Source organism: Lissotriton vulgaris, unplaced genomic scaffold (assembly GCF_964263255.1).
Source record: "Lissotriton vulgaris unplaced genomic scaffold, aLisVul1.2 SCAFFOLD_1197, whole genome shotgun sequence".
NCBI classification, from domain to species: domain Eukaryota; kingdom Metazoa; phylum Chordata; class Amphibia; order Caudata; family Salamandridae; genus Lissotriton; species Lissotriton vulgaris.
Window position 1 is genome coordinate 682,501 of NW_028253713.1, and position 15,000 is coordinate 697,500.

Genomic DNA, 15,000 nt, shown 5'->3' on the forward strand with positions numbered 1-15,000 from the left:
CGACCTGGGACCCTGCCAATCAGGACCCCAGGCCTACTGCTCTCTCTTTAAAATGGATTCCATGTACCCTAGGTACATTTCCAATTGGTACTGGGCCACCCTATCAGACCCTGTAACTCAGGGCATAGGTGTACCCAGGGCTGCCAGGGGCTGCAGCATGTATTATGCCACCCCTGGCTGGCCTCCTAAATTTGACACAACTGGCTGCATGACAGCTGGGGCAAAGTCGTGTAATCACCCTTTGCTGTAGGTGTAGTATACCTATACCTAACCCTAAAATGGACACACAGATTCCTATCAGTCACTCCTATGGCAGGCCTTGACAATCCTGAAGGCAGAGTGCTTGGAATCGTGTGAGATGGTGCTCTGGCACGAGCTGAGCCTGTCTGCAGCTTGCGGAATCAAGTCCTAATAGCTGTTCCATGATATCGCATACCATATACTCTTAAGTGCATTATAATCCTCGCGGTTAAATGCTATCTTTGGTATTGCTTTATCAAAACATGTCGAGTAAGGTGTCATACGAATTGGAATACTAACCCCTCGCCAATTCTGGCGACGGGGTTAGCATTCCACCCTTCTAGAGGGACACGACATGTAGGTAACTGTGAACCCCGGTTAAAGTTAACTGAAGCCTCAGCTCCACAAAATGGATGCTGCCACCACAGACACGAGTCTGACCCCCTGCAGCTGGGAGTCCTTCCAGCGAGGGGAGCCTGGACAAAGGGTTTCCTGTCAGGGGCGGTGCTAGCACCGTCCCAGACATGGTTTTGTGTATCCTGGGTAGGCAGGGCTTTACAGGAAGGTGACTGCTGAGTGGCACCCCGGTGCTCACTACGCATAGGCCGGTCTGAACCAGTTCCAGGGGCACACCAGCCCCTGGCCTGGGGAAGTCCGGCATGGCTGAGGGGTGTAACCACCCCCCACCTAGTCCCACCCATAGGCAGGACCTAGTCACCGGGTCAGCCCCTTTTTTAGTATAAAGATGGGAGCGGGCCCCCTGTTAAAATTAGATCATCTTTGGAATCAAGATACCACTTTCTTTGAAAGGACTTCACGATTTCTTCTTCAAGATTCTCCCTTGTGGCTAAGGAGTAGTCACCCTGCATCCGCAGGCACCATCCTAAAGAACACTGCGGTCTGCTGCAAGTCCTTCATCACGAATCCGACGACCCAGCTCGACGAGACCCGGCTTCCCTGGCACCTCTGACCTCTACTCACCTCTACAGCCCAGCTGAGAACCGTGAGTGCGACGAGACCTCAAGGGACCGACGATCGCCAAGACTGCACGACATCTTTACTGCAAGCCCACCGTGTCCTCCACTGGTGAGTGCTTTGGGGTCCGAGAAGCCCCGACCCTGCGCAGCTCCAGCACCCAAGATCAGCCCCCCTGCATCTCCACGATCTGCGTGGGGCCCTTCTGCTGTTTGCTGTGCACCGCGTTGTTTGGCTACTAGCCGGCTGGCTTGTGGCCCTCTGAACGACGCCCAACGACTTCACGACTGCTGGTCTGGTTGCTCCAGGCTGGCCTTTGCTTCCTTCTTCAAGAGAGGCACCCCGGACCCTCCTGGTCCACTCCAGACGCCATTTTAGGTCCACCGCGTGGGCTTGAATTTGCCAAGGCTTTGTTGCCCAATCCTGGGTCCAGCGACGCCGACAGCTTCTATCTTCGTGGGACAGCTCGATCCTCCATCCTGGTCGCCGACAACGCCTCCTGGTCCGTGAGATCTTCGAGTCAAGCGTCACCCACTCACCTAGTCGAGGTGGCTACCATCCGGTGCCCTCCTGGTGCCCACTGACTACTGGCTAGTAGTCTCGAACTTGGTCCCCTCTGCTTTCAGGTGTCATCTATCTTCGAGATCCAGGCTTGGATCCAACTGAACTTTCTTCACTGGTCACCGGCCAGCATCTTTTCTTCCGGCTCCTGGTCCGTCTACGAGGATTCCCGACGTCTTTTCAGACCTATGCAGCTGCAGCCCCTGGGCTAGGTAACTTCGGCATTTCGGTGCCCCAGCATAGCCTCACTATCCAAGGGTCAGAATCTACTTTCGTTTTCTCCCTACCAGGTCGGGTTCGCCCGAGAACACTAACTTTCTAATTCCTAGCTACCATAGACTTTTGTCCCGCATCTCGCGTGAGAGTGCACACACTGCACCCGAGTCCCCTAGGCCTCCTAGACATAATCTAACGATTCCCTAGTCAAGTCCTAGCGATTCCAAAAGCTATTAATACTGTACTTACCTGCTAGGAATTTCGCATTCCACTTTCAGAGTATATGGTTTTCCGTGCCCCTCGGGCATTTGTATATACTGTGCTAACTTAAGTATTTTTGTAAGAGTTTTGGTTTGTGCTTAGTACCCTGTCCTCATAAAGAGTACAGGGCTGTTGTGATCTTTAATAAATAACTGTTTATTTTCATAACACTTGTGTGGTGTCCTTTCACTGGGTATTCAAGGGATATATGTGTGGTAAACAGCTGGCTTAACACGCCCTCTCGAGTCTTTAGCCTTAGACTGCTCGTATCCATGCTACTAGGATAGCTGGTCTATAAGGTTGACTTACAACCAATCATCAATAAGGGTTGCTGGACTGATACATAGTGGGCACTAGAATAGTGACCACTGCATATCAGGCCACCTTCTCACATTGGTGAGCAGCGGTTGGGATTTGAGCTTGCTGTTGTTTTACCACACGTATCCTAAGAATATCTTGTTGAAAGATCACATAAGTACTGTTAGGTACATATAACTAAAGCTTAGAATACTCTGAGTTCTACTGAACCAGCTGTTGTAGCTCCTCAAGGCTTAGCACACCTTGGCTACAACTCTAGCAAGGGATCAGTAGGTAAACACATAGTGTAGGTAGGTGCATCACTTACACCACACTAGAATCAGCATGTCAGACAAAGGAGGAAACTCTGAGTATCCCCTTGTGTCAGTGGACCCTCCACAGGTCCTTACTTCAAAATATGCTGCTCTTAGCTTCCATGAGATGAGACAAGTGTGTACTCTCAGGAAACTAAAACAGGGGTCTAACCCCACCACTTCCTTTCTGATTGGTCTCTTAGAGGCTTATGATGCCAGTAGGGCTGGTAACCCAGACCCTTCTAATCCAGATGGAAGTTTGCCCTCCTTACAGGGTCCCTTTGATATCCATCCCCTCCATGAGGCAGATGATGCTGAGGAGGATGAGTTGTCAGGGGATGAGGCAGATAAGGGACAGCTAGAAGTCAGAAGACTAAGCAGGTCCAACTTAAGCAGACATGAGCTTGGTACTGGGGGACCCCTGGGCCCACTCTCAGGTCAGCTTAACATTGGGAATGGACGAGTTAGGTCTCTATCAAGAGGCTCTAGCAGATCCTTTCGAACCAATGGCTCTCTCAACTCTTCTCACAGAGGAATGTCTTCCCCTAAGAGGAGAGTGTATGAAGCTGAAGAAAGGGCAGTCAAACTGAGGATTGAAAGGGAAGAACTTGCCCTGGCCAAAGAGAGACTTGCCTTTGCTAGAGAGCAACAATTGAGTGGGACAGTTCCCACTGGTGGCAGCAATAAACCTAGCAATAGGGAAAGGAGTTTTGATAAAAAGCACCTGAATAAGATAGTGCCCCCCTTTAGGGAAGGGGATGACATCCACAAATGGATTACTGCTTTGGAGAGAGCCTGCACTGTGCAGGGTGTTCCCCAAAGTCAGTGGGCAGCTATCTTGTGGCTCTCCTTTGATGGTAAAGGTAGAGATAAGCTCCTCACCACAAGGGTGGAGGATGCTAACAATTACCAAGTCTTGAAGAATGTACTGGTTGATGGGTTTGGTTTAACCACTGAACAATACAGGATGCTGTTCAGAGACACCCAGAAAACTCAGTCTCAAGATTGGACTGACTTTGTTGATTGTGCCACTAAGGCTTTTGAAGGCTGGCTACTGGGTAGTAAGGTTACTGATTTTAAAGGATTGTATAATCTAATTATGAGGGAGCAAATCTTAAATAATTGTCAGAACCAGCTATTACATCAGCACCTGGTAGACTCTGAGTTGACCTCTCCACAGGAATTGGGTAAGAGGGCAGACAAATGGGTCAGAACCAGGGTTAGGCCTAAAAACCAGGGTGGTGACCAGAAAAAGGAATCAACCAAGCCTCAAGAGAAGGGTGGGGATAAATCCACAGAGAAGACTTCCCAAGGGCCCCAAAACTCCAACAAGGGTGGTGGGTCCCAGAACACTCCTTCTGAACAAAAGAAACCTTATTGCCATACCTGTAAACAGGTGGGCCATTACAAAAGTGATGCCAGTTGCCCTAAAAATGGTAATAAGGGAAATGTACCCCCAGGTAATACTCCTAAACCTCCTGTTACCACTAGTGGTAATCCCCCAGGTGGTGGGAGTGCCCCCAAGAATGTGGTGGGCATTACTTTGGGCAATCAGGAGGACTATGGCTTAGCCAGGTTCCCTGACCACACTCTTGTCTGTGAGACTGGCATGGGATTTGCCAACTTCACTACTGGACCCCACATTTTGGGCAAGTATAGACAAGAAGTTTTAGTGAATGGTCAGAAAGTTGAGGCATTCAGAGACACAGGGGCCAGCCTCACCATGGTGAGTGACCATCTGGTCCCCTCTGCTCAACTGACCCCTGGTTTTACTTATCAGGTGACAGACATTCATGGAATGAAGAGAAGGCATCCCATGGCAGTAGTCAAGCTCAGCTGGGGTAATGTCACAGGGCCCATGAGAGTGGCAGTGACAGATAACCTACCTGTAGATTGCTTACTGGGGAATGACCTGGAACTCTCAGCATGGGCTGAGGTGGAACAAGAAACTCATTCCAGAATGATAGGCCTATCCAGACAGGTTAGTGGGGCAGTAATAGCTACAGCCCCAGTCCAAGCACCATTCCTCCCTGAAAAGGTTGGAAGGGCAGTGGTAGCCACTGCCCAGGCTCAGACAGACTTTTCAGAACAGGATAGGAGGGCTGTGACAGTCACAGCCCAAACACAGACTGAGTGCCCTCCTGAAAAGGTTGGCAAGGTTGAAATGGTCTCAGCCTCTACTCAGACAGATAGTGAGGTTGTGAAGCCTGAAACAATGGATCACTCCACTCAAACAGAGAGCATTGAGGAGGAAGAAGAGTCTTCCCCCTCCCAGACACTAGGTGAGAGCCAGCCTCCTCAGGGAACTGACTCTACCCCTGTTGAAGGAACTGCCCCAGAGGTAGTCAGGCCTAGCCTGGCAGAGCCCCTGATGGCAGTGGACCCTTCCCAGGTGGGACCCAGTCTGGAGCAGGTAACCTGCACCTCTCTACCCTGCCTCAGTCAGCCCAGGGCTGAAGAGACCAGGGAGGCCAGTAGTGGACCCCAAAGGGCCCCCTGTCCAAAAGAATCCCCTTATCAGCAGATTAGGATCACTGAAGCTGGTAAACCTAGCCAAGTGAAAATAGAACAGACTCCTGAGGGATCCCCCTTAAAAGTAGTTAGGGAACTCCCACAGCTGGACACTGTTGGGCACAGCCAAACATGGGGCCTAAAAACCCCAGACCTGACCTGTCCCTCCAGTAAGCCAAACAGAGGGACTCAGCCTCCAGCTTTAGGTAGCCAGAGGCTGACCCTGAGAGCTCAGTGCATCTCAGCTAAAGAAAGAAAGGCACACATGATGAATGGTGATTGGAGGAAGTTGAGCCCAAAGGTAGAGGAGCCTCACTTCAGTACTCCATCCCAGCATCAGCCTTCTTCTTTCCCAAGACACACCAGAGACAGAGATTCCCTATGGTGGAGACCCTCAGATACCCTTAGGGTGAGGGGTTGCCTAGTGGACCATGACACAGGGGGAAACCAAGCCAGAGCTGGTCCTTCCTTATATGGCCACTTAGGTAATAGAGGCTTACCTGGACAAGGATAGCCTTATCTCCTTTCGTTTGGGGGGGGGTTGTGTAGGAAGGTACATCCTGACTATGGTTGCCCCCAACTTTTTGCCCTGTGTTTTAGCTGGTTTTGGACATAGTCGACCTGGGACCCTGCCAATCAGGACCCCAGGCCTACTGCTCTCTCTTTAAAATGGATTCCATGTACCCTAGGTACATTTCCAATTGGTACTGGGCCACCCTATCAGACCCTGTAACTCAGGGCATAGGTGTACCCAGGGCTGCCAGGGGCTGCAGCATGTATTATGCCACCCCTGGCTGGCCTCCTAAATTTGACACAACTGGCTGCATGACAGCTGGGGCAAAGTCGTGTAATCACCCTTTGCTGTAGGTGTAGTATACCTATACCTAACCCTAAAATGGACACACAGATTCCTATCAGTCACTCCTATGGCAGGCCTTGACAATCCTGAAGGCAGAGTGCTTGGAATCGTGTGAGATGGTGCTCTGGCACGAGCTGAGCCTGTCTGCAGCTTGCGGAATCAAGTCCTAATAGCTGTTCCATGATATCGCATACCATATACTCTTAAGTGCATTATAATCCTCGCGGTTAAATGCTATCTTTGGTATTGCTTTATCAAAACATGTCGAGTAAGGTGTCATACGAATTGGAATACTAACCCCTCGCCAATTCTGGCGACGGGGTTAGCATTCCACCCTTCTAGAGGGACACGACATGTAGGTAACTGTGAACCCCGGTTAAAGTTAACTGAAGCCTCAGCTCCACAAAATGGATGCTGCCACCACAGACACGAGTCTGACCCCCTGCAGCTGGGAGTCCTTCCAGCGAGGGGAGCCTGGACAAAGGGTTTCCTGTCAGGGGCGGTGCTAGCACCGTCCCAGACATGGTTTTGTGTATCCTGGGTAGGCAGGGCTTTACAGGAAGGTGACTGCTGAGTGGCACCCCGGTGCTCACTACGCATAGGCCGGTCTGAACCAGTTCCAGGGGCACACCAGCCCCTGGCCTGGGGAAGTCCGGCATGGCTGAGGGGTGTAACCACCCCCCACCTAGTCCCACCCATAGGCAGGACCTAGTCACCGGGTCAGCCCCTTTTTTAGTATAAAGATGGGAGCGGGCCCCCTGTTAAAATTAGATCATCTTTGGAATCAAGATACCACTTTCTTTGAAAGGACTTCACGATTTCTTCTTCAAGATTCTCCCTTGTGGCTAAGGAGTAGTCACCCTGCATCCGCAGGCACCATCCTAAAGAACACTGCGGTCTGCTGCAAGTCCTTCATCACGAATCCGACGACCCAGCTCGACGAGACCCGGCTTCCCTGGCACCTCTGACCTCTACTCACCTCTACAGCCCAGCTGAGAACCGTGAGTGCGACGAGACCTCAAGGGACCGACGATCGCCAAGACTGCACGACATCTTTACTGCAAGCCCACCGTGTCCTCCACTGGTGAGTGCTTTGGGGTCCGAGAAGCCCCGACCCTGCGCAGCTCCAGCACCCAAGATCAGCCCCCCTGCATCTCCACGATCTGCGTGGGGCCCTTCTGCTGTTTGCTGTGCACCGCGTTGTTTGGCTACTAGCCGGCTGGCTTGTGGCCCTCTGAACGACGCCCAACGACTTCACGACTGCTGGTCTGGTTGCTCCAGGCTGGCCTTTGCTTCCTTCTTCAAGAGAGGCACCCCGGACCCTCCTGGTCCACTCCAGACGCCATTTTAGGTCCACCGCGTGGGCTTGAATTTGCCAAGGCTTTGTTGCCCAATCCTGGGTCCAGCGACGCCGACAGCTTCTATCTTCGTGGGACAGCTCGATCCTCCATCCTGGTCGCCGACAACGCCTCCTGGTCCGTGAGATCTTCGAGTCAAGCGTCACCCACTCACCTAGTCGAGGTGGCTACCATCCGGTGCCCTCCTGGTGCCCACTGACTACTGGCTAGTAGTCTCGAACTTGGTCCCCTCTGCTTTCAGGTGTCATCTATCTTCGAGATCCAGGCTTGGATCCAACTGAACTTTCTTCACTGGTCACCGGCCAGCATCTTTTCTTCCGGCTCCTGGTCCGTCTACGAGGATTCCCGACGTCTTTTCAGACCTATGCAGCTGCAGCCCCTGGGCTAGGTAACTTCGGCATTTCGGTGCCCCAGCATAGCCTCACTATCCAAGGGTCAGAATCTACTTTCGTTTTCTCCCTACCAGGTCGGGTTCGCCCGAGAACACTAACTTTCTAATTCCTAGCTACCATAGACTTTTGTCCCGCATCTCGCGTGAGAGTGCACACACTGCACCCGAGTCCCCTAGGCCTCCTAGACATAATCTAACGATTCCCTAGTCAAGTCCTAGCGATTCCAAAAGCTATTAATACTGTACTTACCTGCTAGGAATTTCGCATTCCACTTTCAGAGTATATGGTTTTCCGTGCCCCTCGGGCATTTGTATATACTGTGCTAACTTAAGTATTTTTGTAAGAGTTTTGGTTTGTGCTTAGTACCCTGTCCTCATAAAGAGTACAGGGCTGTTGTGATCTTTAATAAATAACTGTTTATTTTCATAACACTTGTGTGGTGTCCTTTCACTGGGTATTCAAGGGATATATGTGTGGTAAACAGCTGGCTTAACACGCCCTCTCGAGTCTTTAGCCTTAGACTGCTCGTATCCATGCTACTAGGATAGCTGGTCTATAAGGTTGACTTACAACCAATCATCAATAAGGGTTGCTGGACTGATACATAGTGGGCACTAGAATAGTGACCACTGCATATCAGGCCACCTTCTCACATTCCCCACGCCGCGGGTCGGAGGAGGGAGCCCCGGATGCCTGGGAGGTGTTGCCCGGGGCACATCCCATCTGGTCCCCAGGAAGGGGACCGCCAGCACAGGCAGGCGGGCCCGGGTGCTGCCTGGCCCCGTCTCAGCATGGCCAGACCTCACGGAGGCCTGCCTGAGCAAACTCGGAGGAAAAGGCCCATCGGCGATGGGGCTGAGAGGCAGGTTCGTACCCGGGCCCCTGGGGGCCCCGGCGGGTGGGCCCGGGTCCTGCCATCCCCGGATTCAGAACCGCCAGACCTATCGGAGGTCGGAATGTAGGAAAAAACTCGGAGAAAAGGAACCATCGGGAAGGGGCTGAGAGGCAGGTGCGTTCCCGGGCCCCTGGGGGCCCCGGCGGGCTGGCCCGGGTGCTGCCTGGCCCTGTCTCAGCATGGCCAGACCTCGCGGAGGCCTGCCTGAGCAAACTCAGAGGAAAAGGCCCATCGGCAAGGGGGCTGAGCGGCAGGTACATACCCGGGCCCCTGGGGGCCCCGGCGGGCATGCCCAGGTCCTGCCTTCCCCTGATTCAGAATCGCAAGACCACACGGAGGTCTGACTGACCCTCTCCCTACTAATCCGGAGGAAAATTACCCCCCTTTCTTGTAATCCGTGCACTCGAGGTGACAGAGGGGACCCAAGGCGCAAAAGTACCCGACCTCCTGGAGCCCTCGCTGGGATCCGGGAGGCAAATGGCACCTGATCGGGACTTCCAGGGAAGTTTGGCCATCTGGTCTCCCCCATTGGAAAGCATTGCGTGCGACCAGATGCCCGAGCGGTACCGTGCGACCAGATGGCCGGGATCGAAAGTGCTTCACACCCCGAGCCTTCGTGGTAGGGCTCCTGCCTGCCTGCCTGCCTGCCTTTCCTGCCTGCCTGCCTCCGTCCGTCCGCGGCGGACGGGAAAGACCATCCGCCATCCTAATTTACCCCAGGCTTAACGGGTCACCCTTAACATAGCCAGGACGATGGGGCCGATTATGATGGCGGACGGGAAAGACCGTCCGCGGTGGCAACGGACAGGAAAGACCATCTGCAGGGCGGACGCGAAAGTGAAGGCCCGTCCCGGGCACTCGGCCATGCAGTGGAGAAGTGTGGCTCAATGGTTAGCGAGTCAGACCCTGATGCAGAGGTCTAGCCCGGGACCAGGGTTCGATTCCCCGCCTCGGCGGGTCTTGGGCTCAAAATCCCACGGAACTGATAATTTTCGCCTCGGTGCCTATTCCAATCATGGAGTCCCACTCACCAGCCTGGGAGGGGTGTCCTGCCTTCCCCTGATTCAGAATCACCATACCACACGGAGGTCTGACTGACCCTCTCCCTAGTAATCCGGAGGAAAATCACCCTCTTTTCTTTTAATCCGTGCACATGAGGTGACAGAGGGGACCCAAGGCGCGAAAGTACCCGACCTCCTGGAGCCCTCGCTGGGATCGGGGAGGCAAATGGCACCTCATCGGGACTTCCAGGGAACCCCGGCCACCTGGTCGCCCCATTGGAAAGCATTGCGTGAGACCAGATGGCTGGGATCGAAAGTGCTTCCCACCCCGAGCCTTCGCGGTAGGGCTCCTGCCTGCCTGCCCACGCAAGGCAGGGCTCCGGGACCCCGGCTGGGCCTCAGGCGCGGGGTGGACCACCGGAGCTCTCAGGCACGGACGCCCGAAGGGAGGACTGCCCGGGACCCGCGGACCCCGTCCTGGGCACTCTGATCTGCCGCCGGCGCCGGGGATCGAACCGTGATTCCGCAGATGGGGATATCCCAAAAATCCGGCCTGGGAGGTGCTCACCAGGACCAGTTGGATAGTAAATTAAACTTACCTCTTATCCTAGAGCGCCCCCCAGCGCAATGCGTTGTAACGGTATGCGTTGTAATGCCCGCGTTGTAGTGGTAGTGCGGAGTAAAAGATGCGTTGTAACGGGTGCATACCGTGAGGATGTATGTTGTTACAACGCGTACCATTACAACGCGGTATTCACGGTTCGATCCCCGGCGCCGGCGGCAGAAAAGCCCAGCACCATTTCACTCTGGGAAATAGCTGACGCCGCGGCTAGGGCGGCTGACTCCGGAATCTGGAGATCACGGTTCGATCCCCGGCGCCGGCGGCAGAAAAGCCCAGCACCATTTCACTCTGGGAAATAGCTGACGCCGCGGCTGGGGCGGCTGACTCCGGAATCTGGAGATCACGGTTCGATCCCCGGCGCCGGCGGCAGAAAAGCCCAGCACCATTTCACTCTGGGAAATAGCTGACGCCGCGGCTAGGGCGGCTGACTCTGGAATCTGGAGATCACGGTTCGATCCCCGGCGCCGGCGGCAGAAAAGCCCAGCACCATTTCACTCTGGGAAATAGCTGACGCCGCGGCTGGGGCGGCTGACTCCGGAATCTGGAGATCACGGTTCGATCCCCGGCGCCGGCGGCAGAAAAGCCCAGCACCATTTCACTCTGGGAAATAGCTGACGCCGCGGCTAGGGCGGCTGACTCCGGAATCTGGAGATCACGGTTCGATCCCCGGCGCCGGCGGCAGAAAAGCCCAGCACCATTTCACTCTGGGAAATAGCTGACGCCGCGGCTGGGGCGGCTGACTCCGGAATCTGGAGATCACGGTTCGATCCCCGGCGCCGGCGGCAGAAAAGCCCAGCACCATGTGACTCTGGGCAATAGCTTGCTTAATCTTCCCGACGGCCCCTAGCGACCCTTACGGGTGACTGTGCGCTTTACAAATGTGGATTATTATTATTTGGGCCGATTCCGATCCGGTTCGTAAAAGCACATCCGCCCGAATCTGTCGGACAACCACGTACGCCCGGGGGGGGGGAGGACTGCCCGGGACCCGTGGAGCCCTTCCCGGGTAATTTGCCGTGCCGCTGGCCTCCTGGAGATGGGTACCCCGGACGCGTCTGGGGGAGGTCTGCCCGGTGGGTGCCCCGGACGCCCGGGGGAGGCCTGCCCGGGACCCGAGGAGCCCTTCCCGGGTACTTTGCCATGCCGTTGGCCTCCTGGAGATGGGTGCCCCGGACGCCTGGGGGAGGTCTGCCCGGGACCCGTGGAGCCCTTCCCGGGTACTGTGCCATGCCGTTGGCCCCCTGGAGATGGGTGCCCCGGGGGAGGTCTGCCCGGTGGGTGCCCCGGACGCCCGGGAGAGGTCTGCCCGGGACCCGTTGAGCCCTTCCCGGGTACTTTGCCATGCCGTTGGCCTCCTGGAGAAGGGAGGTTTTTTCCCAGGCACATCTCATCTGGTCCCCCCTGGGCAGAGAACTGCAAGAAGTGTCTGGGCATACCTTGTCCCTAGTAATCCGGAGGAAGGCTACCCCTCTTTCTTCGAATCCGTGCGCACCGAGTGACAGAGGAGACCCAAGGCGCGAAGGTACCCGACCTCCTGGAGCCCTCGCTGGGATCTGGGAGGCAAATGGCACCTCATCGGGACTTCCAGGGAAGTTCGGCCATCTGGTCGCTTCCATAGGAAAGCATTGCAGGAGACCAGATGACCGAGGCGATCCTGGAGACCAGATGGCCGAGGGGATCCGGGAGACCAGATGCCCGAGGGGATCCCGGAGACCAGATGGCCGAGGGGATCCCAGAGAACTGATGGCCGGGCACGAGAGTCAAGCCAGCCGGTGCCACTCTGTGCCCCGACGAAAAAGGGAACTGGCGCCAGGGAACGGCAAGGTGGGGACCGGAGGCCCAGGGCCGTGGCACCCGACAAGGGGCCCGGACGGGCACCTGGACCCAGCCTAGGCTCCGATGCACGGAGACGCAGGGGACGCCTTCCCGGGCCCTCCGGACCCCGTCCCAGGCACCCTGCCACGCAGCAGGACCAAGGACAGAGCCCGGGATGGGGAGGCCGCCCTCCCCGGGCCCTCAGGGGCCCCGGCCGAAGCTCCTGAACTCAGCCCAGCAAGGGGAGGCTCCCCGGGCTCGAAGGAAACCCCGTTCTGGTCCTTTGGCAGTGCGGCAGGCCGGGGGACCGGGCCCAGGGCCATGGCACCCGACCCGGGGCCCGCCCGGGCCCCCCTGACCCCATCCAGGGCTGCCTGCCACGCGGCAGGCCCAGGGACGGATCCGGGGCTGGGGCGGCATCCTGGCATGTCCAGCTGCCGGCTGAGGAACCCTGGGCCGAGGGGGGTCCCAGAATACCTTGTCCCTACCAATCCGGAGGAAAATTACCCCCATTTCTTGTAATCTGAGCACACAAGGTGACAGAGGGGACCCAGGGCGCAAACGTGCCCGACCTCCTGGAGCCCTTGCTGGGGTCCGGGAGGCGAATGGCACCCCATCGGGACTTCCAGGGAAGTCCGGCCATCTAGTCGCCCCCCATAGGAAAGCATTGCAGGCGACCAGATAGCCGAGGCGAAAGGGGCGACCAGATGGCCGGGACCGAAATGACGCCCAATCTGCCTGCCCCGGGCCTGTAGGACTCGGGGACTGCAGGGCTCGACGGCTGCAGGGCTCCGGGGCTCCGGGGCTCCGGGCTCCAGGGCTCCAGGGCTCCAGGGCTCCAGGGCAGCAGGGCTCCGGGGCTGCTGGGCTCCAGGGCTCGGGGGCTGCAGGGCTCCGGGGCAGCAGGGTTCCGGGGTTGCAGGGCCCGGGACCCATGGAGCCCGTCCCGGGCTCTTGCCCACGCTGCGGGTCGGAGGAGGGAGCCCCGGACACCTGGGAGGTGTTGCCCGGGGCACATCCCATCTGGTCCCCGGCAGGGAACCACCAGCCCCGGGAGGGTGCCTGGGCATACCCTTGCACCTACTAATCCGGAGGAAAATTACCCCCCTTTCTTGTAATCCGTGCACTCGAGGTGACGGAGGGGACCCAGGGCGCAAACGTGCCCGACCTCCTGGAGCCCTGGCTGGGATCCGGGAGGCAAATGGCACCCCATCGGGACTTCCAGGGAAGTCCGGCCATCTAGTCGCCTCCATAGGAAAGCATTGCGGGCGACCAGATGGCCGAGGCGATCCTGGAGACCAGATGGCCGGGACCGAAATGACGCCCAATCTGCCTGCCCCGGGCCTGTAGGGCTCGACGGCTGCAGGGCTCCGGGGCTCCGGGGCTCCGGGGCTCCGGGGCTCCGGGGCTCCAGGGCTCGGGGGGCTGCAGGGCTCCAGGGCAGCAGGGCTCCGGGGCTCCGGGGCTGCTGGGCTGCTGGGCTCCAGGGCTCAGGGGCTGCAGGGCTCTAGGGCAGCAGGGCTCTGGGACTCCGGGGTTGCAGGGCCCGGGACCCATGGAGCCCGTCCCGGGCTCTTGCCCACGCCGCGGGTCGGAGGAGGGAGCCCCGGACACCTGGGAGGTGTTGCCCGGGGCACATCCCATCTGGTCCCCGGCAGGGAACCACCAGCCCCGGGAGGGTGTTTGGGCATACCCTTGCACCTACTAATCCGGAGGAAAATTACCCCCCTTTCTTGTAATCCGTGCACTCGAGGTGACAGAGGGGACCCAGGGCGCAAACGTGCCCGACCTCCTGGAGCCCTGGCTGGGATCCGGGAGGCAAATGGCACCCCATCGGGACTTCCAGGGAAGCCCGGCCATCTAGTCGCCCTTATAGGAAAGCATTGCGGGCGACCAGATGGCTGAGGGGAGTGGGCCGACCAGATGACGGGGACCGAAAGGACGCTAATCTGCCTGCCCCGAGAGCCTCCCTGGGCCCTGGTGGACCCTCCGTCCCCGGCGCCCGGACCGGCTTGCAGGACGGAGTGGTTCCCGCACCCCAGGGCCTGCCGGAGGGGAACCCGAGCCCCGGGCCCGGTCCCAGGCCCGGCTCCCGAACCCTAGGCCAGGCCCGGGAGAGCCTCCCCTGGGCTGCAGGGCTACAGGGCTCGCGGGGGCTGCAGGGCTCCGTGGGCTGCAGGGCTTCGGGGCTGCCGGGCTCGGGGGCTCCAGGGCTGCCGGGCGCGGGGGCTCCAGGGCTACGGGGCTGCAGGGCTCCTCGGCGGGCTCCAGGGCTCACGGGCTCCAGAGCTGCAGGGCAGCAGGGCTGCAGGGCTCCGGGGGGGGGCTCCAGAGCTGCAGGACGGAGGGTTATTCCCGCACCACCGGGCCCTGCCGGACGGGGCCCAAGCCCCGGGCCCGCTCCCGGTCCCTGCTTCTGAAACCCTAGCCAGGCCGGGGAGAGCCTCCCTTGGCTCGGATGAACGCCTGGAACCCCGGCTTGCAGGACGGGGAAGCTCCAGCAAGCCCATGGCCGGCCGGACGGAGCTCAGGCCCCGGGCCCGGTCCCTGATTCCGAAACCCTAGCCAGCCTCCCTTGGCCCCGATGAACGCCCGGAACCTCGGCCGGCTTGCAGGACAGAGCTCAGGCCCCAGGCCCCAGGCCCCAGGCCCCAGGCCCCAGGCCCCAAGCCCCAGGCCCCAG